Raw genomic sequence first — 21,137 nt, 5'->3', positions numbered from 1 at the left:
TCACTTATTCACTAATTACAACTATTAGTTGAATGCCTATTTTGTATGAAGAAAGGATCTAAGAAATAATTGGGAGGTTGAGACCAACTACTAGTGAGATGCTGAAGAGGTTCTTAAGGCCCAAAGATGGATGCTGCCAGGGAGGCAGTGGTAAGACCAGGCTTTTGATCAGAATTTGGCAAATGGAGTTCTGTGACTAGCAGCCAGTGAACATCCAGTTTAGAAGAAGCTGGCAAACCAGGTTTTGCAGGAATCAGAAAGAGTTTAACTCTCAAGATACTTTATTCATATCTGCATCAAGTTATTTTTGCCTGGCCAGCATCAGTTCTCCCCTCCCTCCCCAATTTGCGGGAATATCCTTAGGGGCAGATTGCGCCTCTCATCTTTCCCTGGCAGCTTGAACTAATTCATGTGACCTGAGATTGACCAATCAACAGCGGCTCCTGGCCAAGATTTTTTTTTTTTTTTTTTTTTTTTTTTTGCCTTTTAAGTGAGTGACTCAAAGACAAAAGGATGTTAGGATTCAATCCCAGCTGTGGTGTGTAGTGCTGCTGGCAGAAGCAGCTGCTTCTTGGTGAAGCTCCTTTTCTGTCTGCTGATTTTCCAAGCCTGCCCTCCTCCATGCTCTAGGCCCTCGATATCCTTTTTTTTTTTTTAAGTTTATTTATTTATTTAGAGAGAGCGAGAGCGCATGTGTGAGCAGGGGAGGGGTAGAGAGAGAATCCCAACCAGGCTCCGTGCTGTCAGTGTAGAACCCCACGTGGGGTTCGATCTCACGATTGTGAGGTCATGACCTGAGCCAAAATCAAGAGTCCAGCTGCTTAATGTACTGAGCCACCCAGGTGCCCTGTCCTCAATATTTCTGTAATATAGTTGTGTTGGCAACAGTGTCAGTGATTGTACTTGCAACAGTCAAAGAGAATTTTAACTTACAGGGGTGCCTGGGTGGCTCAGCCGGGCAAACATCCGACTTTGGCTCATATTATGATCTCACAGTTTGTGAGTTTGAGCCCTGTGTCGGACTCTGTGCTGACAGCTGGGAGCCTGGAGCCTGCTTCAGATTCTGTGTCTCCCTCTCTGCCCCTTCCCCGCTCACGCTCTGTCAATCTGTCTCTCAAAAATAAACATTAAAAAAAATTTTTTTAAGAATTTTAACTTACAAATTGTGATGATTTTTTTAAACTTTTTTTTAAGTTTATGTATTTATTTCAAGACAGAGAGAGTGAGCAGGGGAGGGCTAAGAGAGAGACAGAGAGAGAGAATCCCAAGCAGGCTCCTCACTCTCAGTGCAGAGCCTGATGTGGGGCTCAAACCCATGAACCGCGAGATCATGACCTGAGCTGAAACCGAGAGTCGGACACTCAACCGACTGAGCCACCCAGGTGCCCCCAAACTGTGATGATTTCTTTTCCAGGCTTTGAGATCCTTGAGAGTAGGGCCCAAATGTCATTCTGCCCTGTGTCTTTGGTGCCCAGTTCAAGCGTGGATCTCAATGCATACATGTTGAATAAGTGAAGAAACATGTTGTATTTATGCAGGAGTATTGAGTCTGGGATTCTTGACATTACTATGGTTGTGGGACAATAAATTCTCCATATGCCACAACAGCCACTGACATTTGAATGATTTCATGTTAAACCAAGAAGATCCTGGGAAGAAGGTCCTTTCTTAGCTGTATTGGAGCACTTAGCTGAGTTTATGCAGGTGGTTCTGGTCCTCAGATTCCTGAAAAAAATTTGTTTACAATGGAATATTTCACTAATTTGCATGCTATCCTTGGGCAGGGGCCACACTAATCTCAGTATTGTTATAATTTTTGTATATGTGCTGCCAAAGTGAACACAACTGAAGCTTTTGTCCCTGGTTTCCCAGAACCTCTTCCTAAGCACTGCCCTCCACCCCAAAGTAGTGCCCTCTTCAAGCCTGATAGGCTTCTCTTTCCCTTTCATTCTTTCCACAGATACACATTGAATATCTATTATTCGTCAGGTTTGACAATTCAGTTGATATAAGACAGCCCCTAATTCTAATTTACGAAATAGACAAATACAATCAAGAGAACAAATGAAATAATTAAAACTGTGTTAAGTGCTTTGTTGAAAATGAACAGTGATAAGGCAGAGAGTAATTGTCATGGGGCAGGCATGTGATGGAGGGAAGCTCTTCTAGATAATGTAGCCGAAGAGAGTTTCACTGAGGAGATGATAAACTGAGACCTGCATGATGAAGAGTCAGCTTTGCAAAAAGCAACAGCTTATTCAATGACCCAGGAGCTGGAAAAGAACTTAGAAAGAGCCATAGAAACTGACAAAGTCAGTGTGGCCAGAGGATGAGTAAGGATGAAGGATGCAGATGAATAGACAGATTGGTTGTTTTAAGCAGTACAGTGACATAATCGGATTTACGTTTTACAAAGTGCAATCTGGCTGCTTGGTCTTTCCAATGTAAAATAAAGTCCTCATTGGCTCATAAATAACAATTGTTTAGCACCTCTCCTTGGGACTTCCCAAATTCCTTTGGGAAAACATTTCATATACTCTTTTGGTGTGGTTGCAACTCTGATCTCGCTCCCCAGAGGCAAACTACAGGTCCTCTCCACACCAGCAGTTGGAATCCTTTCCTAGGAGTTAATGAGGCGAAGTAGAGAAGGTATTAGTGCAAAGACCCCGAGGCGGCAAGCAACCTGGCTTGAGCAGAGAACGTTTGGAAAGCGGGATGTGAGAAAATGTGAGACAGGTAGGTTAGGTTCAGACTTTGAAAAGCCTGGTTGATAGGCTACCATGAAGATTAAGATTTCAATCCGAAGAACAGTGAGCAACGGGCTTTGAGCCGGGGATGGCTGTGATTATACTTGAGTTTTGAAAAGCTTCCACCTCTGTATGTTTAGAACAGATTGTAAAGGAAAAGGGTGATGCGATGGAGGGGACCACCATTATCTAAGAGAGAGGTGGTTTAGACTGCAGTGTTGGCAATGGGATGGAGAAAAGTGGGAGGCTTCGAGACGCATTTAGGAGACATTATTCACAGGTGATGCATAGTGTCCAGTCCCAGGCTTCGTGTAACCCCAGTGGTTATGGGTGAGTGGGGACTTCGTGCTGTGGATCCGGGCGCCAGCGTGGTTCCCGCGCGTCAGGGCAGGGGGCGTGGCCCGCCGGAGCCGTCGCCACGGGGATCGGGCGGGGCGGGGCCGAGGGCGGGGCAGCTGGGGCGCTGCGTCACTCGGTGGTGTCGATGGTGCGTGTGTGTGGGGGGCGGGGGATACGCTGGGCGCGTCCCGGGGGTCACGTGGTGCGCAGCACGCAGAGTCCTTCTGTCGGTTGGTCCTGGAGCGGCGCAGCCGGAGCGGGGCTGTGAGGTGAGCTCGCGGCGAGGCGCAGCGAGGAGAAGCCGGTTGGCCGGGGCCGGGTTGGGCCGGGCCCACGCCGTGCGCGCGGTGCTAGCGGGAGCGGTGACGGCCTCCACCGCTGCTCGGGTTCCCTGCCCGGCCTCGCTGCCGTCCCGGCCCCGCTCGCCCAGCCCGGAGGGAGGCCCCGGGACCGCTGTTGAGAGCGTGGCGGGCGTGCGAGCGGCGCCCAATCCCCAGGGCTGCCCTAGGGAATGACGGCGGCCGCGGCCAATCAGCGCCGCCCGAGGGGGCTGGGCCGCGGGGTGCGGGCTTGGGGCGCGGAGCGGGCCGTGTTGGGGGTGGGGGGTAAGGGCCAGGGCTAGAACCTGTGCTGTTGTGGCCCCCGAGAGCTCCACCACCAGCCTCTGCTGTTGCCTTGTGCTTTGGGAACGCGTTTTCTTTTATTGACTCTTTTATCCTATTCTGGGGAGCACACCCCTTTCTCAAGCCCCTGACTATGGGAGTGTCCCCTTTCTCTATAGTTTAGAAAATGTGGTGCACCCCCTTTCTTAAACTCCAGCCCTGGGGTTTTATCTTAATTTCCAAAGCCCCTCAAACTGAGGATGTACCCCATTTCCCAAGCACCCACCCCCAAACTGGGAGGACACTCCCTTTTCCGAGCCTCAATTCTGAATACGCACTCCATTTCAAATTTTGGGGTTTGCCCCATGATTGAGTCTCAGATCTGGGGTCCAATAACCAACGTTTTGGGGATATCTATATTCCCATAAATCCAAGGAAGAATCCCGTTCTCCAGGCCCCAGATCTTGCAATATGCTTTCCAAGATTTCTTAAATTTGGGGGCCACTTCATTTCCCCAGCCCTTCAAAAGTGGGGGGTGCACCTCATTTCCAGAGTCTGCGATCCAAATCCTGAAGTTTAAAGATAGATATTTGCAGTTGCACAAATAAAGGAATTCACTGCTTTTTCTAGTCACTGTATTCTTGGGGTTGCACCCATTTTCATGAGTTCCTCAAATTGAACTACCTTATTTCCTGGAGAGATTGGTTTTCATTCTGAAAGTGTATTTATTTCCTGTGCCTTCAAGATGTACAGAGTCCACCCTTTTTGGTTACACAGTTCTCAGGGTGCAGCCACCTTCCTGATGCTTATTAAATCTCAGAGGGCACACATTTTTTCTGTCCTCTCATTTCCCGGCCATGATCCTTGGTTCTTGAGCATGCCTCCTGTTCTTTTTAGCTTTTCTGCTATCCAAGACATTCTCATTCCTCAGTTTCCTTTCCTTTTTGGAACCCCATTTCCCTTTTAGGTGCTCTCCCTGTTGGTCAGGGCACCCATTTCCTCTTCCTTTGGTGAATGCGTATCTTTCTTCAGCACAGCACTTTCTCTGCTTCTGTGGCCTTTTTTCTGAGCACACTTCCTATAGTCACACCTCCTGAATTCCCCTCCCCTAAGGGGAAGATTCCCCCTCCTAAAGGGTGCCTGCATGTGTGTCTACTTTATCTTTTATCTTTCTGTTTTCTACTAACAGAAACTCTTCTGTCTTGGTTCGCCTTATCCCATTTTCTGCATTTTTCTGAATCTTAACTCTCTTTGGACGCCGCTCTGCTGACTGGTGTCTTTAGAGGTTTTCCCTTTTCTACTCATATGGGAGGTGTGGCCTCAGGTCCAGGACTGCCTTACCCCCCAGCATGGGTTTAAACTGGAAAGGAATCCCTTCGCATTTCTTTGGTTGTTCACAGGACTCTTTATTATCTGGGTAGTTTGCTTCCTGTAAGATTCTGGTTAGATGGGTACTGTTTTCTTCTTTGCTTTTTTCCCCAGTATTGGGAAAAAAATCTGAAGAGATTCTTCTAGTCTTGCTTCCAGCTCATTAAGCTTCCTCCCTACTTTGGCTTTCTTCCTTCCTTTTATCAAGAAAAGAGGTCATTTGGAGGAATCTCTTCGTCACTCTTTTTGTTCTTGTCTCTGAGGTGCAGGTGGGGGATGGATACTTATCTCCCCCCATCATTTTCTCACATGTCTGCCAAGCCTTGTTCCCAGTCCCCACCTTAAAATCTCTAAGTATCTGGGACCTCTTGTCTCTTAAAAGCCTCTCAGTAGGTTCTTTCTTTTGTATTACCCTCTGCCTTTCCGGATCTTATTCAGGGCTTCTCTGCCTGCACCCCTAACCGGATTAATTTCTCCACAGCTGGAATCTCAAGTGCTTATGGGATAATGATACATCTGACCTTTCTCCCTTTGGGAAGTACTTGAGTGTGCAGCTGTATGAGGCCTCAGTGGGGGAGAGAGTTTGGGCCTGAGAAGCTACACTGTCAGGCAATGAAGGTACTGCATTTTCAGGACCAGGTCCTTCTGAATCTCATTTGGAGATTGGATGTTTGCCAAGCACCTGCTTCTTAGGGATGCTGGGGGATTTAATGATACTCCCAGGAACCTGTGGAATTAATGGGGCTTGTGGAGAAGTGCTCTGAACTCGATGTTGGAACTTGAATAAAATTAACCATTATTGTATTTCAGAACAACTAAGCTGTTTCATATTTCATGTTCATGAAGGCCCTAGAGCTAAGGTGTTTTATTTCAGGAAGTGAAATGTATGCCACATTTAGATCATATGGTCGTTAGTAAGTACCAAATTGATTAAAAAACATTGGAGGTCTGTCTCAGCAGTACCCAGTAAAATATGATTACAGAAAGTGAGCAGGTATTTTGTCTCTTTATATGCCTGTTTGGTACTTTGTTTGGTACTGCTATATACGGTGCATTTTTAAAGTATTCTGCGTCAGTGCTTCTCAAACTTGAACGTGCACATACATTGTCTATGGGGGGAGGGTCTTACTAACATGCTTATTTTTATCTAGTAGGTTAGGGTGGGACCTTAGTATCTGCATTTCTAATTCCCAGGTGATGCTAATGTTACTGAACTACACTTGGAGTAGTGGGGTTCTATACACAAAGCCATGGATATCTCTGGGAACAAAAAGGTGGTGGTTAGCCTTTTGCTGGGGTATTATTTTCCACTTTCTCTTTATCCAGACACATCCCTTCAAGTTTGTACAAGGCCATGGTCCCCTTCTGAAGACTAGGGAGTTATACTTAATTACAGTTATTCTAGCATTTAGCTTTTAAAACCATGGTTAAAATTTCTTTGGGAGTTTGAATTTCTATGTATTTTGTCAAATTTAAATGCTTAAATATTTGTTGCTTAATTGTGAACATAATTCTTTTTTTTTTTTAAGTTTATTTATTTATTTTGAGAGAGAGAGAATGACCAGGGGAGGGGCAGAGAGAGGGGTAGACACAGAATCCCAAGTAGGCTCTGCACTGTCTGTGGGGCTCAATCTTGAGAACCGTGAGACTGTGACTTGAGCCAAAATCAAGAGTTGGACAATTAGCCAACTGAGCCACCCAGCCACCTCTAATTTTTTTTTTTTTTTTTTTTTAAAGTAAACGTTGTGCCCAACGTGAGGCTCAAATACACAACCCTGAGATCAAGGGGTGAGTGCTCTACTGACTGAGCCAGCCAGGTGCTCTAGTTGTCAACATCATTCTTGACATGAAGTCTTCTAGTAAATAAATACTTCAGAGCTGATATAGTAGTTAGCCATCTTGTGTCTCTAATTCCTCACTTGTCATCCTACTATGGGTTGGAAGGAAGTCTGAGATACCCCAGGTTATCAGGCTGATAGGTGTTGGAATTTCCAAGGAGTCCTTCTTGGTTTTCTAGGTTCTGGAAATTGGCCTGGGAAAGGCAGGTGCCTGGACCTTGGATAGAAGCTCCTGGCTTATCTCTGTATGAGAACTTCACAAAGGGGAATGCTGGTGGAAAGGTGACATTCTTTGATGGGGATTCTATGCTTGGGATGCTCTCTCTGTTTTTGTACCAACATCTCTATTTATGAGTTTTAGTGGGTTTTTCCTCCCTAAATGTCTTAAGTCATCTGTACCTATTTCCCTGGCTGTCATCTGTCATGGCCTTTTCCAGCATGATCCTGTTCTGGGCCCTAATCAGGACAAACCTGAATGACTAGACTATTTTGTGTCCTGTGCCTCCCCCTCCCTCTCATCCCTCACATGAATGTCAGATCCTCTTCAGTAACGGATTTGATCTGGATTTGGCTCTAGTCCCAGCTCTTCCACTCACTGTGAGACCCGAGGCAAGTCACTTAATGCTAGTGGGCCTCATTTTCCCCGTTTGCAAAATGAGGGGCTGATTATCTCCAAGGTTTACCCTGCTCTGAGTCTTTGTTAGTACCTTGCTTAGAAACCCAGTGTCTGTGGGAGCATGTTGTTAGATCTGATTTCCTTCACGTGCTCTGTTGGGCAGGCTGCCAATCATTCCCTCGTCCGAGTCACTCCTGCCACTGCCTCTTTTCTAGCCTAGGCAGCCAGCTTGTCCTCACACCCAACTTCAGCATACTTCTGCCTCCATGTCCTCTGCCAGTTCTATGCTTTACTTCATTCAAAATTGCCTAACCTTCTCAGTGTTCTTCAGTGTTCATTCAACGTTAGGTACGTCCCTGAATCACTAAGAGGGAGTCTTGTAGTTTACATACAACCATGTTTGTATCTCTTATCTGGTATATATTTAAAAAGTGTTTTCTTCTCCTCCCCACCCCAACTTTCTTTTTTGCTTTCAATTAGCAGGCTAGGCAGAATGAAATTTAAAAGGGAAGCAGGCAGTTTGCTTTTGGCTGGAGTATGAGGAAAGTGAGATGTAATGCTTTTAGTCCTCTTCTCCCAAAGGTCTTGCATATCAGTGGGGAATCAGCTACCTGGTACTTCTTCCAGGACTTGAAAGGTGCTCAGACTCCCTGTCTGTAATTTGAAAGTGTATCCTGAGTCCAAACACTATTTAAAAATGACTTCTAAGTGCTTTTCTTCTTAATGACACACTCAGCCATAAAACCTCAGACAAGAGTTTGCTAAGGGGGATGACAAGTAATCTAGATTTCAAATAATTTCATCAGTGAGTAAAACTAATAGTTCTTTGAGAACACCTGATTATCTTCAAAGGCAGTTGCTGACACTGCCTAGAAATCAGGGCTCAAGGTTGTCTCTAACTCCCCAGTCTCCATTCCTTTTTAGGAGCTACTGGGGGGAAGTTTACAGTTTTCGTGATAAACATTCTTTAACCAAAATGTGTGCTTAGTTAGAGGGTTCTTGGTTGGATTGTAAGCTCAGAGAAAGGGAGGATGTTCCTGTTTTATTCATCTCTCTCAGCAATTGCCCCTTGTAGGTTGTTAACTGACTAACCTTAACTTAGGGTAACCTACTGAAAATTGAAACCCCAATTTATAATGCTGTGACAGCTTTGCTAGGTCTTAGGCTAGGTATCCAGCTGTTCTTTGCTTTCTTTGACCAAATAATGGAAGTAACAAGCTTGCAGAAATCCCATAAAATTTTAGGAGCCTGGTGTGAGTCACTGAGCATAAATAGGGCAGTTTGTATGAAAGGGAGGTGGTGGATCCATGGACTTTGGGGAAGGATTTAAAATGATGGTTTGTGGGTGCCTGGCTGGCTCAGTTTGTAGAGCATGTGACTCTTAACCTCGGGGTCGTGAGTTCTAGCCCCACACTAGGCATAGACCTTACATTAAAAAAGAAAAAAATGAGGGCGCCTGGGTGGCTCAGTTAAGCGTCTGACTCTCGGTTTTGGCTTTGGTCATGATCTTGAGGCTTATGGTTTTGAGCCCTAAGTTGGGCTGTGTGCTGGCAATGCGGAGCCTGCTTGGGATTTTCTCTCTTTCTCTCTCTCTCTGCCCCTTCCTTGCTCACACTATGTGTCAAAATAAATAAACTTAAAAAAAAAAAGAAAAGATTTGATTTGATGAGAACTTGTCCCATGTCAGGAACATAATTCTAGGATTTTAAAGGCTGACTCCCAGGCATCTAAGGTGACAATTTCAAGCTCTTTTCGTCTTAGTAGAGACCTGATTTTTAAAAAAAATTTTTTTAACGTTTTACTTTATTTTTTAAGAGACAGAGAAGGACAGAGCACGAGCAGGGGAGGGGCAGAGGGAGAGGGAGACACAGAATCTGAAGCAGGCTCCAGGCTCTGAGCTGTCAGAACAGAGCCCGATGCAGGGCTCGAACTCGTGAACTGCGAGATCATGGCCTGAGCTGAAGTTGGACACTCACCTGACTGAGCCACCCAGGTGCCCCAATAGAGACCTGATTTTTTAAAGGTCTCTTTCCCACATGGAAAAAGTGCACAGCAGGGTGGATTGACATACCTTTGTTGCTTCTATAGGTGGACAGATGTTGGGATTTCTAGATTGTGGAAACCTGGCTTGGAAATAAGGATATTTTACAACAATAATAAACATAGTCAGTGTTTTTTTGAGCACTCTGTTGGAGCTTATTGAATCTTTACAATTTATCTATTATCCTCACCTAGTAGATGTGGAAACTGAGATTAAATAACTTGTCCAAGGTCATTTGGCTAATGGAGTCCAAGTTTCTTTGCCTGCAATCCTAGTGCTCTTTTTTTTTTTTTTTTTTTTAAATATGGAACAGTTCACAAATTTGAGTGTCATCCTTGCACAGGGGCCATGCTAATCTCTGTGTTGTTCCAATTTTTGTGTATAAGCCTGATCCCAGTGCTCTTACATCCTTATTTAAATGCCTTACTTTTCTACCCAGAGGTTTGATTAAACTTTAATTATAATATCAAACAGGTGTGAGTCTGGAACCCAGAACTGAAGTACTACTGAGAGAAGAGGTGGCCTTGCCATTTCATCCCAGATTTTGTTCCTGACCATGCAAACATGCCTCAGTTGTAGAAGCCAAACTCTTCTAGCTCAGGCTGCCTTTTTCCCTTTCTTGAGGCTCCTGGGCATGGCTGAGTTGTGCTGTTTGATTGTCCCTTGGTCCCATGGAGTGGTGAATGCTGTCCAATGTCTTTTTTTTTTTTTTTTTATTTAAAGAAAAAAAATTTTTTTAACGTTTATTTATTTTTGAGACAGAGAGAGACAGAGCATGAATGGGGGAGGGGCAGAGAGAGAGAGGGAGACACAGAATCGGAAGCAGGCTCCAGGCTCTGAGCCATCAGCCCAGAGCCCGACGCGGGGCTCAAACTTGCGGACCGCGAGATTGTGACCTGAGCTGAAGTTGGACGCTTAACCAACTGAGCCACCCAGGCGCCCCTGTCTTTTTTTTTTTTTTTTTTTTTTTAAAGTAGTCTCCATGCCCATTGTGGAGCCCAACATGGGGCTTGAGCTCACGACCCTGAGATCAAGACCTGCACTGAGATTAAGAGTTGGCTGCTCAACCGACTGAGTCACCCTGGTGCCCCCAATGTGCTTGGATGAGTAGGACATTGGTTGTGTTGTGATCTATATAAGAATTGTACCTCTGTAATTCAGAAAGGCAAGATAGTTAAAGAGACACCTATCTGTATGGCTGTATGGGATGTGGTGGGAAGGACCAGGATTTGGAGGCAAAATGCCTGAGTTTGAGTTCTATCACCTGCCATTATCTTGGGACTACACATAACTTGGGCATGTGGCTTAAACCTCTTGGGCTTCTCACCATGGCATGGGCAGTGGAGGCAGACTTCCAGCATAAGTAGTTACTTAACCTCCCTGGACCTCTATTTCCTTACTCAAGTATCATCATAACTGCCTCACATTGATCATTGGAGGTATCAGTAAATGTTACCCTTTCCTTCCATTCCCTAATCTTTAAAAATGGGAGTAAGAAAACCTAATGTATAGGGTTATCAAAACTTGGTAAACTGTGAAGAGTTGAGTGTATGTTATTGTTATTCTGTTTTATTTCTCACAAATTATTTTTAAAATCTCTTCATGTTTGTTAGTTGTATTTTATCTGTAACTTTATCAGTAGTATCTATAAGAGGGAAAGATACTTAATTTTTTTTTCATTTTTACACAAAACATCTTAATAGTAATCCCTTACTATCATTAGTATGCAGATATCCCAAGGCCTCATTTTTATTTCCAAAGGCCTTACTATTATTATTATTATTAATTTTTTTAAATGTTTATTTATTTATCTTTTTTCGAGAGAGACAGAGCATGAGCAGGGGAGGGGCAGAGAGAGGGAGACACAGAATCTGAAGCAGGCTCCAGGCCCTGAGCTGTCAGCACAGACCCCTATGCGGGGCTCAAACCCACGAACCATGAGATAATGACCTGAGCTGAAGTCTGTCGCTCAACCGACTGAGCCACCCAGGTGCCCCACTATTATTACTATTTTAAGTTTATTTATTTTGAGAGAGAGTGCAAGCACATACACACACGTGTGTGCACGAGTGGGGTAGGGGCAGAGAGAGGGAGAGAGAGAATCCTAAGCAAGCTCTCTGCTGTCAGGACAGAGTCCAACATGGGGCTTGAGCTCATGAACTGTGAGATCATGACCTGAGTTGAAATCAGGAGTTGGATGCTTAACTGACTGAGCTACCCAGGTGCCCCACCAAAGGTCTTACTTTTAGAAGTAGTATAAGTATAGGTGGTCTTAGAGGAGGTCCTGGCTCTCAAAGCCCAGCTCTTTTGCCTGGCTAGGTGACCATGGGCAAGTTATTTGCTCTAATTCTCCTATTCTTCTGTAAAATGGGATAATACTGCCAAATAATCTGCATTGTTGAGAATAAGATATTTATCAAGGATTTAGCCTATGAAGTAAATGTTAGCCATTTCCTGCTATTAATGAAGGCCACGGGGCACCTGGCTAGCTCATTTGGTAGAGCATGTGACTCTTGATCTCAGGGTTGTGAGTTTGAACCCCATATTGGGTGTGGAGCTTGCTTAAAAATTTTTTTAAAAACATTGTATATATGTTTATATATTCCATGAATATAAGTTAATATTTAAAGAATAAGGTTAATTAGTTGACCGTTCAATAATGTGTTTGTCTTTAAATTTTTTTTTTTTTTTAATGTTTATTTATTTTTGAGAAAGAGAGACAGACAGCATGAGCAGGGGAGGGGCAGGGAGAGAGGGAGACACAGAACCTGAAGCAGGCTCCAGGCTCTGAGCTGACAGCACAGAGCCTGATGTGGGGCTTGAGATCATGAACTGAGCTGAAGACTGACACTTAGCCGGCTGAGCCACCCAGGTGCTCCAATGATGTGTTTGTCTTTAAAACCCCATACGCAGCCAAACAGTTGTAATTCAGGAAAATGTCTTTGTATCCCCCATGGAGTAATGGCTCCATATCTACATTGTTTGCTTGGGGTACCTGAGTGGCTTAGCCGTTTAAGCGTCCAACTTTTGCTCATGTTATGATCTCCTGGTTCACGAGTTTGAGCCCCGCATCAGGCTCTGTGCTGACAGCTTGGAGCTTGGAGCCTGCTTTGGATTTTGTGTTCCTCTGTCTCTCTGCTTCTCCCCAACTCATGCTCTGTCTTTGTCTCTCTCTCAAAAATAAAAACATTAAAAAAATTAAAACAAAGTTTTATGATATAGTGATACCTCAATTAAGGAGTTATGTAAGAACAGCTTAGTTGGGTATGTTTTTAAAGACTCCCTTATCTGAAAGGAAGCCACACTAACCCACTCCACAGTTGCCAACATTTATAGATAGACTGGAGCTTCCTGTCACTGAATATAACTTTTCTTAGGCCCAGGGAGCAAAATTGTAGTCTTGTCTTCAGGTGCCTCATTCCCTGTGCCTTGCCTTCCTCTCCCTGCCCCTAAAGAGTGGTAATGGTTCCTACGTTTGCCCGTGGAGCCTCCGAGTGATGGCTGTCTTGAATCCCTACCTCCGTCTAGGGGAATGATACTTGTCTTTTTTCTTGTTTTTGATACTATTGTGTCAGTGAGGAAGTTGACATTTAACAAGCACCTGACCACCACATAAGGACACTGCTTGTTGAATGCTGAGGGTTCCAATGAGGGTGTTTAGGGCCTTGTGAGAGATCATTCAGAGACCTGCAGTTTCAGTGTAGCATGTTGAGTGCTGTGGCCCAGAGAGTGGGCCAGACTGCCGTGGGAGAATACCAGAGTGGGCTGGTGGCCCAACAAGCCCTTCAAGGAGGTGTGGAAGGACTGGGCAGAGGAATCAGCTTGTTTGAGCAAAGGTCCTGGAGGTTGGAACTACAAGGAGTCTGGCTGTGTGGCTGCAAGAGCAGTACTTTGAGAGCCAGGCTGTGTGCTAAGTAATTTCTCTCTTCCCAGCACCCGTATGAAGGCATGAAGTTGGTACTGTACTGTTCCTATTTTACAGATGAGGAGCCGGATGCTCAGAGAGAAAACTTGTGCAAGTTATCTGGAAAATGTTGGAGCTGGGATCAAAACCCAGGCTGTCCCACTCCCAAGAATTCTGACATCTAGCCATTGTGTGCTACTGCCCCTCTGTTAAGCTTGCCTACTTTCCTATGGAAAAACAGTATTTTATTTATTTATTTTTAAAAGTTTACTTATTTTGAGAGAGAGAGAGAGAGAGAGCACACGAAAGCATGAGCAGGGGAGGGGCAGAGAGAAGAGAAGTCCAAGCCAGCTCTGCACTGGCAACATGGTGCCCTGCTTGAGGTTCAAACTCACGAATTGTGAGATCGTGACCTGAGCCGAAATAAAGAGTTGGATCCTTAACTGATTGCCACCTAGGTGCCCTAAGAAAAATTTTAAAAAGTTTTATTTAAGTAATCTCTACACGCCACATGGGACTTGAATTCACAACCCCAAGATCAAGAGTCTCAGCCTACTTTCCTGTGTTTTTTAAAGCCTTTTTTAAAAAAAGTTTATAGGGGCGCCTGGGTGGCGCAGTCGGTTAAGCGTTCGACTTCAGCCAGGTCACGATCTCGCGGTCCGTGAGTTCGAGCCCCGCGTCAGGCTCTGGGCTGATGGCTCGGAGCCTGGAGCCTGTTTCCGATTCTGTGTCTCCCTCTCTCTCTGCCCCTCCCCCGTTCATACTCTGTCTCTCTCTGTCCCAAAAATAAATAAACGTTGAAAAAAAAATTAAAAAAAAAAAAAAAGTTTATATATTTTGAGGGAGGGAGAGTGTGAACCTGTGTGTGGGGGAGGGGCAGAGAGAGACTCCCAAACAGGCTTCACGCTGTTTGCACTGTTAGTGCGGTTCAAACCCATGAACCGTGAGGTCATGGCTTGAGCCGAGATTGGGAGTCAGATGCTCAACTGATTGAGTCACCCAGATGCCCCAACAGCTTAGTTTTTTTATTTAAAAAATGAGAATTGGGGCACCTGGGTGGCCCAGTCGGGTGAGTATCTGACTTTGGTTTAGGTCATGATTTCGTGGTCTTTGAGTTCAAAAACCCTGCATTGGTCTCTGTGCTGACAGCTCAGAGCCTGGAGCCTGCTTCAGATTTTGTGTCTCCCTCTTTCTATACCCCTCACCTCTCACCTTCTGTCTCTTTCAAAAATAAATAAAAATTAAAAAAAATAAAAACCGAGAATCATCATCATCATCATCATTATAAACCTAAAAGACACTAAATGGAATGATGGTTATACACAGCACATAGAAGAGGGTCTGTAATAAAATAGGCAGTCGGAAGATGTCAGTTTATAAGACAGTATTGATTTGGATCTGGGAAGGTTGTGGCTAGGGGCTTTGAGCTCCACTGAAAGCTGTTGTAATAATTGGATTAGAACTGGTGGGGGCTAGAATTGGAAGAGACTTAGAAGTAGGTGTTACAAAGTGGTGACTGTGAGTTGGAGGCAAGGGTAATGCCTCCGTTTCTAGCTTGGCATGTTGGCCAGTCTCCATCCTTAAACTGTGATGAAAAAAGAAGGAACTTGTGAAGGTAGGATGGTTAGTTCAGTGAGGTTGAGTAAGGTGCCAAAGGTCATTGAACAAATATATTCTGGAGCCAGTCCTGGGCGTGAGGCTCTTTACACTGCTTCTGGGAAGATCCGCTGATTTGACCAGCTCATTCTCAGTAATTTGGAATGAGTAAACTCAACTTGTGTTTGCTCTCTGAATTTTAATTGTGGAAGGAAAAGCTTGGCTTTTGGAGAAAGCATTTCTAGTATCTGTAAAGAGGGTAGAGAATTTTTGGCTTATTTCTTTTTTTCCCTTCCACCTTTCCTGATTTCCCCCCTGTCCTTTGCTTCCTTCCTTCCTCCTTCAAATAAAAGAGGTTAATTCAGCTCTTAACAGTGTGACCTGGGGAAGGGCCTGAGGAATGGAACTGGTCTTTACTTTAGACTCAGTCTTCCTTCTGTGTCCTTGAGGAAATGAGGGTAGTGGTAGAGGGGCCCTTGCCCCTACTTCAACCAACTTGTCATTTCCCCAGGCTAAAGACATACTTCTTACGATCCTTAGTATATTGGATATTTTTTGTTAATATTCCATGATAATATTGACTGTAATCCTTTGTGTCTGATGTCCTTTTTGCTAGTACTATTATTACACAACCATTATATCGCTAGTACTGGATATTTAGTGTTTACTGTGCTCAGTATTAGACATCTATTAACTCACTTATTTCTCACAACAACCCCAGGAGGTAGGGGTTGGGTTATCAATTCCATTTTGTAGATGGGCAAGTAGAGAGAGATTCAGTGATTTTTCTCATCTTAACTCAGCCAACAATAAGTGGAGCCAGGATTGGTCAGAACGTGAGTCTGAAACCTGACTGTGCTCCCATCCTTAAGCACTCCTGACTGTCCTCCAAGATAGAACTTTGGCAGAGTCCCCTTGGAAACTTCCTCCTGTGAGATTGCCATGTCACTGGACCTGCTGATACTGTTTATGCTTTTATGGGACAGCACGGTGGGCTGCAGGGTAGTCAGTTTCCACCTCCTAGGGATGTGAAGGAGAGGGGAGCTCATTCCCACCCGAGGCACCTTGCCTCTAGGACTTCCCTTTGCTGAAAATTTTCCCTTGGATCTTCTCATGGTTGTCTCCTGGTCATTTAGAACTCTGCTAAGACCTCAGCTTCTCAGAGTACTTTGTAACACTTATCTAAAGTGGTCCTCCCATGTCACTGGTTCACATTATTTTGTTGGGTTTTTCCCCCCAGTGCTTATCCTGACAGAAGTTATTTTCTTTGTGTAACTTGTTTATTGCCTGCCTTCTCCATTAGAGAACAGTATCTATCTCCAGAACCTGGCACATAGGCATTCAGTAAATATTTATTGAGTGAAGGAGGCATGAAGATTTAAGCTGGTCTTTCACTTGAAGTGTCCCTCCATTGAAAGGGGGTTGAATTAAGTTTCAGAGGCACCATCACCACTAAATGGAGGTTGAATGCAAGCCTGGTGGTAAGCACTGTTGGGTTATCACAAAGCTTGTTCTATAGTTTCTGGTGATTGACATTCTTCCCTTGAGTGTCCCAGGGTTTATTTTCCCCTATATCTCAGCTGACTTGTTGAAAGGTCTTGTTCCATACCCATCTATCACTTTAATTCTTTATTACTTTAAGTCCTTGGTTCCTTCTTGAGCATAATGGGGTTGCTGAGGGCATGACCTCCGTTTACCATGGCTGCAGTACTCTTTCACCTCTCCCAAAATGAAACCCAGAGCTTTTGTCAGTACAACATTAACTGTAAATGTATTCTAAGTTTGGAAAATTCTGCTGCCATTTTTTGAGTACCTACTTTGAATTAGACAAGTAAGGACTTTGCAGATCTTTTCTCAATCCTTATAGCACCCAAGACAGAGGCCATTATTAAACCTCATTTGATGAGTGAAGAGAACTCAAAGATGTAGCTCATAAGTAAGCATATATGGTGGTTAAGAATCTGGAGCTGCAGGGTCTAAGGTTCAAATCCTGGCTCAGCCTCTTACCAAATGGGTGTCCTAGGATATCCCTAACTTTGTTCCTGTTTTCTCATCTTTACAATGAGAATTAATGCCACCTACCTCTGCAATTGTTTTAAAGATTACATGAGTTAATATATGTAGAGTTAATTAGCTATTGTTATTATAAATGTTTTTCAAGTAGGTCTTGTCAGTCTGCCTAAGGGTATTTTCTATTCTTTTGTAAGGTTAGCTCACATCACCATCATTTTATTTTTTAATTGATTTATTTGGCATCTGTGAGCATTAGTCTTTCCTTTCCCTAATGGAGGTTATAGTGTAGTCCTACTACATTAGGTTTATTTAAAAAAATTTTTTTAATGTTTATTTATATTTGAGAGAGAGACATGAGTGGGGGAGGGGCAGAGAGCGACTGAGACTGAATCTGAAGCAGGCTCCGGGTTCTGAGCTTTCAGCACAGAGCCCCACGTGGTGCTTGAACTCAGCAGCTGTGAGATCATGACCTGAGCCAAAGTCGACGCTTAACTGACTGAGCCACCTGGGCGCTCCTACATTAGGTTTTATTTAAGCATACTCTTGTTTTTAGGGGCATCTAGGTGGCTCAGTTGGTTAAGCTCCCGATGGTTTCAGCTCAGGTCATGATCTCATAGTTCATGAGTTCGAGCCCCATGTTGGGCTCCATGCTGCCAGCGTGGAGCTTGCTTGGGATTCGATCTCCCTCTCTCACTGCCCCTTCCCCCACCTCTTGTTTTTAAATTGTTTTTTAATGTTGATTTGATTTTAACATTGATTATTTTTTTATTTTTGAGAGAGAGAGAGAGAGAGAGAGAGCGAGAGAGAGAGAGAGCGCATGAGCAGGGGAGAGGCAGAGAGATAGGGAGACACAGAATCTAAAGCAGCTCCAGGCTCGGAGCTGTTAGCACAGAGCCCAATGTGGCACTCGAACTCATGGACCATGAGATCATGACCTGAGCCAAAGTCGGACGCTCAACTGATTGAGCCACCCAGGTGCCCCTTAAACATGTGAACTAAATCTACTTTCCCCAGAGTTTTATCTAAAGAGCTATTTTTTTTTTTCATTTTCACAAATGATTTATTTTTATCCTGGGCTGTATTCTTCACATTAAGGTTACTGAGTCCAAGTGTATAAGCAGTTTTACAGCATGTTCCTTGCTTGCAGATTGTGGTGTAAAAATACAGCCATGGTTGGGGCGCCTGGGTGGCGCAGTCGGTTAAGCGTCCGACTTCAGCCAGGTCACGATCTCGCGGTCCGTGGGTTCGAGCCCCGTGTCGGGCTCTGGGCTGATGGCTCGGAGCCTGGAGCCTGTTTCCGATTCTGTGTCTCCCTCTCTCTCTGCCCCTCCCCTGTTCATGCTCTGTCTCTCTCTGTCCCAAAAATAAATAAAAAAACGTTGAAAAAAAATTAAAAAAAAAAAATACAGCCATGGTGAGGGCCCTAGGCAATAGTTCAGATGTTCAGTTTCCTCACAGCCGGGCCAGTCTTAGGTTTTGGCCTTTCTGAAAAATTAAATATTCTTGCTTGTTATGTAATGGTGTGATAATTCTGACATAACATCTGGAAAGCAGCCAATTACTTGATCTTCCTGCCTGTATTCAAATTGTGTTTGTATCTAAAGGCATGAATATAAGCATAGCAACAACTTTGGTAAAGGAGAGAGGAAGGCCCTTTTTCTTTTTTCTTTTTTCCTTAAATGTTTCTTTATTTTGATAGAGAGCATGTTCACAGGCAGGGGAAGGTACAGAGAGAGAGGGAGAGAGAATCCCAAGGTGACAGTGCAGAGCCTGTTGTGGGGCTCAAACTCATGAACTGTGAGATCATGACCTGAGCTAAAATCAGGAGTCGGATGCTTAACTGATTGAGCCACACAGGAGCCCCTAGAGGAATAGCCTTTGAGAAGTGGTTGGTGTATCTCTGGGAAAATCTTGTTACCTGTTGTAAGAGGTATCTCCTGCTTTGGAGGACCTGCGAAGCTGCTGGCTGCTCTGCACCTCGGTTTTCTGTCTGTGCCACAGCACTATCACATGTAGTCTTAACTAGATCACATGGCAGTTGTGAAGGTCTGGTAAGACAGTATAAGAATGAAAGGACTTTTGTATATTTAAATGTTATGAAGAAATATGAAGAAATAACAAAGAAGGAACCCAAAATTAAAATCTTACTGACTAGATAATCCCTGTTGACAATGAAAAAAAAAGTAAATTCTTGGGACGCCTAGGTGGCTCAGTTGGTTAAGCATCCAACTCTTGATTTCAGCTTGGGTCAAAATCTCATGGTTCGTGAGATTCAGCCCCTTGTCAGGCTCTGTCCTGACAGCACAGAGCCTGCTTGGGATTCTCTCTCTCCCTCTCTCTCTCTCTCTCTCTCTCTCTCTCTGTTCCTCCCCTGCTCATGTTCCCCCCACCCCCCATCTCTCATGTGTGCTTTTTCTTTCTCTTTCAAAAAATGCATTTAAAAAATTACTTTTTATTTATTTATTTATTTATTTATTTATTTATTTATTTATTTATTTATTTAGTAGGCTCCATACCCTGAGTGGAGCCTAATGTGAGGCTTGAACTTGTGACCCTGAGATCAAGACCTGAATTGAGATCTAGAGTTAGATGCTTGGGGTGCCTGGGTGGCTCAGTTGGTTGAACTTCTGACTCTTGACTTTGGCTCAGGTCATGATCTCACGGTTCGGTTCATGGGATCGAGCCCTGCATAGGGCTCTGTGCTGAGCATTGAGCCTTCTTAAGATTCTTTGTCTTTATTTGCCCCTCTCCTGTGTGTTCTTTCTCATAATAAATAAATGAACATTAAAAAAAAAAGATGCTTAACTGACTGAGCCATCCAGTTGCCCCTTAATTTTTTAAAGTTATTTTTCATTTTTTTACTTTGAGAGAGAGTGTGCGTGCATGTGCACACCAGCAGAGGATGTGCAGAGAGAGAATCCCAAGCAGGTTCCAAGCTGTCAGTGTGGAGTCCAGTGCTGGGCTCCATCTCACAAACCATGAGATCATGACCTGAGCTGAGATCTAATGTCCTGATGCTTAACTGACTGAGCCACCCAGGCCCCCTACCCTTGCAAATACATTCTTAAGGTTAGAAAATTCTACCAAAATAGTAAGATAAAAAATGAAAGGTTAAATTTTCATGCTCCGTTCCTCTCATTAAGGGAATGTCCTTAAATAGTTTCTTGGTTCCTTCTAAGAAATAATTTTATACATATGCTGTGATAGTTGTGTCTAGGGACGCCTGGGTGGCTCGGTTGGGTGTCCAACTTCAGCTCAGGTCATGATCTCACCATTTGTGAGTTTGAGCCCCACATTGGGCTCTGTGCTGACAGCTCACAGCCTGGAGCTTGTTTCAGATTCTGTGTCTCCCTCTCTCTCTGCCACTCCCCCACTTGCACTCTGTCTAAAAAATAAATAAACATAAAAAAATAGTTGTGTCCATATGTCTGTTTGTTTACATTAAAGGGATAGTACCATACACATGCCTCTACATCATGTCCTTTTTACTTGACAGTATGTCTTACAGATGGTTCCATATCAGCATCTACAGATTGCCATTTTTCCTTTTAATGGCTGTACAGTATTCTGTTGTCTGGATGAACCATAATTCACTTAATGAAGCCTCTTTTGATGGATATACTAGCTGTAGAAATTTCAAAGCTATATTAATCATCGTTACAGGTAATTGGGCAGACTTTGGGGGATATATCTGTAGGGTAAGTTACTGGCAGTGGGACAGCTGGGTTGCAAGTATATGTATTTTTGTAGATAGTGCCAAGTTGCCTTTAGAAAAGCTTTTCCAATTTATGCTTCTACCAACAGTGTATAAGCATGCTTTATTCGCCTCATCCCTGCAAATACTAGTTATCCTACCTTTACATTTTTTGCCTTAGAAGTGAAAAATTGTTATTTTGATTTGCATTTCCTTTAATAAGTTAGTTGTTTGGCATTTTTGTTCTGGTTTGTATGCAGTCTTTGTTAATATGGGAAGTTAGCTCCTTGTCACATGCTCTGCAGTTATTTTCCCCCATTTTGAGAAAGTGCCCTGTAATAGTATTACAAGGCACACAATTAAAGCTTTCATTTTATTG

General features: G+C 43.9%; 1 protein-coding gene, 1 non-coding gene and 1 pseudogene across 6 annotated transcripts in view; 1 reads left to right on the top strand and 2 right to left on the bottom strand.

Moving 5' to 3' along the window:
- Positions 1-21,137, top strand: part of PHF20 (PHD finger protein 20) — a 171,535-nt gene that overhangs the window by 21,070 nt on the left and 129,328 nt on the right. Inside the window, exon 1 of one of the 5 annotated variants that reach the window (XM_043602498.1) lies at positions 3,218-3,355. The exons of 2 other annotated variants lie outside the window; for them this stretch is intronic. The gene's annotated coding sequence lies outside the window, so the exon portion shown is untranslated. Of the gene's footprint in view, positions 1-3,217; positions 3,356-7,078; positions 7,177-21,137 lie in introns of those variants that run through there. 2 more of the 5 variants (XM_043602501.1, XM_043602497.1) reach the window with 2 other exon arrangements.
- On the bottom strand, positions 1,731-1,843 carry LOC122467390 (annotated as a pseudogene).
- On the bottom strand, positions 9,850-9,953 carry LOC122467367. The gene has a single exon (XR_006292910.1). It is a non-coding gene; the product is annotated as a U6 spliceosomal RNA (small nuclear RNA).

Source organism: Prionailurus bengalensis, chromosome A3 (genome assembly GCF_016509475.1).
Source record: "Prionailurus bengalensis isolate Pbe53 chromosome A3, Fcat_Pben_1.1_paternal_pri, whole genome shotgun sequence".
Taxonomy (NCBI): Eukaryota; Metazoa; Chordata; class Mammalia; order Carnivora; family Felidae; genus Prionailurus; species Prionailurus bengalensis.
This window is presented reverse-complemented; position numbering and strand designations above follow the sequence as displayed.